Genomic DNA, 3,671 nt, shown 5'->3' on the forward strand with positions numbered 1-3,671 from the left:
ATTCTTTTCCTCATCATCCCCCCTCTTGTCTCTCATCTCCCAGCCTATTTATCTCCTGTTCTGAATACTCACATCTATCCTCATCCTTCCATCCATCATTCCGCATTAAAAGGGGTAATAAAATCACCTCTATAAACCTATACACTCATGCTGTGATAGTCTTAGCAATGAATGCCTTCCCCTGATAAATGGAATGGGTGCATTACTGCCCAACACAATTTCTGTATTGTAGCCCCAAAATATTCAGACGTTATATCTTCTGTATTGCACTCCTATTCCACTTCCAGGTGCACTTTACTTGGCCTTTCCAGACACCCACATGTTCTACCTGCCCTGCAAGCCATTATGAGCACAGGCACACCTTATGTCAGCACTAGCTGGACACACTACCATTGCCTTCAACCCTGGAGGTTATAAGGCTTCACCTATGTGGGGAGCACTCCAGTCTTTCCAGTTGACCAGAGCTCACAGCTGAATGGTGGAAGACCTCCCTTCTATAGGAGACAGACATGACCCACTTGTAGCTTGTGTTTGCTAGCCAGGGCCAGCCCATGGGGTAGGCAAAAGAGTTGGGCGCTTCAGCAGGAAGGGGACACAAAAATTGAAGGACCAGCAACCTATGCTGCTTTGGTAGTTCCCAGCTCATTGAGGGGGCACATTTTGGCCTTTTTTCCTTGGGTGTTAGCTAAATCCTAAACTTCCAGATAGGCCTCAGGTCCCCCAGCCCTAAATTTTACAGCTTTAGTGACAGAATGAATAGAAGCTTATAAACAGGAAAAGCTGGGAACTTGAAGTCCAGACTTTAATTATGAACTCCATGGATACAACGGGATGGTGGAACCAGCTACTATGTCTATTTTAGCTGTGCATCTTAGTAGAATTAGTTCCCACATTTAATGGCAGTGTCAGATCTCATCAAACATCCAGTCTGGGTGGGCCACTGGCTAGAAGAGGAGGACTATGTGTTACTGAAGATAGCCAATGCTCATTGGCGTTGCATTTACACCTTTGCAATTTAGTTTGGAGTGTTAAAATCCTGCTTGCTGCATATAGTTTCTTGCAAAACATACCCTACAAATAAAAGGTAGGACATAAAAAATACACAGTGCAACTGTACCACATTTCAGAGACATGAATGTAGTCTAGGACCTAACACACTACACCTCAGGGAGCATTCCAGCACTTTGCACACTGCTGCCACTCTGCACTAGGCAATGTGCAGCTGGGGCCTTATGGGCTACTAAAGAAGGTTTCATGGGACCCAAGGGATGCCAGTTGGGTAGCCCTGCTGTAGAATACACCTACAAAGTATAGCTTCACATCAAAATATGTATCCCCTCCCTCCAGCAAGTGCAATTATTGATGCAAATGTACCATTTCTGTAGCACGGCGTAGAATAACAGCATTCATGTTTAATCAATCCAGTTGTACTTTGCTTCTACCAAATCTCCTGCCATCATCCATCAGATCACCAATCATTGGGTGGTGTTAGCAGCTCTGATATGAGGAAGCAACACCCTGCCTCTGCCAAGATGGCCACACACACACACACACACACCTGGATTTACTCTCTCTGCTGCCCCAAGGCCAAGTTCTTCGATGCGCCCCCCTGCCCACCAAAAAGGCCCCCCTTATGGAGAATGGCAGACCTGCAGGCAGCATACAAAACAAGCAGCGGTTTCCCCGCTGTACATTTAGCTCTGCTTGCCCAAAGCAGGACTAAATGTAGAAAACAACTACCCGCCCAGCGCCCGGAACTACATGTTCGGGCATTGGGAGATAGGAATTCCACACCCTTGGTGCCCCTCTACTCCCTGCTGCCACGAGGCCGGGCCTTGTGGGAAATCCAGACACACACACACGCAACAAAACATGCTATGCATTTGGGAAAAGCTGCAGGGTGCATACAGGCAATATTGGCAGTGACTAGTGCTTTGTCTTCTACTTGCCTGCTTGTGCACAGCTCCCACAGTTCAGGTCCCGTCTTCTACATGTGAGTGCAGCTCAGTCCCGGGCTGGCTAGGCAGTGATATAATGTACATCTGCCTGCACCGAACATCTGTAATTGCATTTTCACACTTGATGAGAAGGGGAGGGACGCAGGGATTCATGTGAATTTCCCCTTATGCTTGAAGGAAAAGCACGGCTATTTATCAAAATAAAAGGAGAAAAGAAAATGGGAAATAAAGCAGAACTAACGCCCACAAAGTTAACATGAAATATTCCCACAAAATAAAACATTACATTTTTAAGTTGATTTTTAATACTAAATGCTGATGAAATCACTTACAATGAATGCTGTTTCTTTATGTTTAAAAGTGTTAGTTTCCTGCAGAATCAGATGGCCCCCTGAGCACTGGCCCTGATATCCTGTTTTAGGGGGGCTCCTTTCTCTTGCAGTTTCCTATTGAGCCACCCATGTGTGTGCTGGTAAGCTATGTGTGTCTCCACAAACACACACACGTGTACCCATTGCACTCAGAGCCACTGCTCCAAAAATGGAAGGTGGGTGCAGTAGGTGTCAGCGGGTGGCTTCCGACAATATATAAGTAAAGAATGGACACCGGCACTCCAAAGCAAGTTCAGAACGTGTTTATTAACGTACTAGTTGCAAATAGAACACTCTAAACAACGTTTCGGGGTCTCGCAGGATCCCCGTCATCAGGCAAACAAGTGATAAATGCAAGTGAAACACAGGAATCTATAGACACACCAACAGTGATTGTGAACCAATCCAAAAGTCACTGACATCATCATGACATCACATTCACTCCAAAAACATTCAAAATACAGTAATCATGTAGCAGAATATTAGCAACAAGAATGCAGGTAAATAGATAAACAGTGCATATATAGTAGGGTTGCCACCTGTCCAGGATTCACCCGGACCGTCCGGGTTTTGAATGCTGTGTTCGGGTTTCATGGCAGCAGAAACCCGGACACAAGATGTCAGGCAGACAGGGGCAACCAAAATTAAGATAGGGGCTACTGGCCCCCACTGAAAATAGTCTCAAGTGGGATATTTACATATGAATGGGTGGCGCTATTTACATATGAATAAGCCACCTCTCATTCTCCCAAAAAAATGTCCGCGCGTCGCTAGAGTGTTCGGGTTTCGCTTGAAGATAAGGTGGCAACCCTAATATATAGGGAAAGTTCTATTACCAGCTATGTGTGCAGCAATCATCAAGATGCCTGGATCTAGAGTTACAACAACCACTGACAGGAAGTGGAACAGCCATTAGGCAGCAACGGAGGAGTGGTCAGCCACTTTCAAAGGTAGCAGACCTGCCCCCAGCCAAGGACCAATCAGAGAACGCCATCTGGTGGAAACCGTGTCGTCAGAGATGGGGGAAGCCGCACATCTCACGAATGACGAGGACTCGGCCACGGCCACAATAATAAACACGTACTGAACTTGCTTTGGAGTGCCGATGTCCATCCTTTACCTATCCACAAACACACAGACACAGCAAGGCAAAACACTTCCCCGCTCCTCCTCTCCCCCCTTCCCCTTCCTCCCTTCTTGCTTCTCCAGGCTAGTAGATGGACGGCTGCTGGAGACTTCTTTCCCTTGAGATCTTATACTGGACAGAAAGTTCAGGGAAGGGGCGCTGAGAGAGTTGGAGCTGTTTGGATACATGATGACTGTAAGTGCTTGGGTAAAAATG

The 3,671-nt window shown here is 46.4% G+C and overlaps 1 protein-coding gene across 1 annotated transcript in view; it reads left to right on the top strand.

The window, feature by feature from the left end:
- Positions 1 to 2,337, top strand: part of OGDH (oxoglutarate dehydrogenase) — a 97,972-nt gene extending 95,635 nt beyond the window's left edge. The window contains exon 24 of the transcript XR_001941144.1: positions 2,326 to 2,337. The gene's annotated coding sequence lies outside the window, so the exon portion shown is untranslated. The remainder of the gene's footprint in view (positions 1 to 2,325) is intronic.
- Positions 2,338 to 3,671: the final 1,334 nt, after the last annotated feature.

This window comes from Nanorana parkeri, unplaced genomic scaffold (assembly GCF_000935625.1).
Source record: "Nanorana parkeri isolate BGI_ZX_2015 unplaced genomic scaffold, ASM93562v1 scaffold169, whole genome shotgun sequence".
Classification (NCBI taxonomy): Eukaryota; Metazoa; Chordata; class Amphibia; order Anura; family Dicroglossidae; genus Nanorana; species Nanorana parkeri.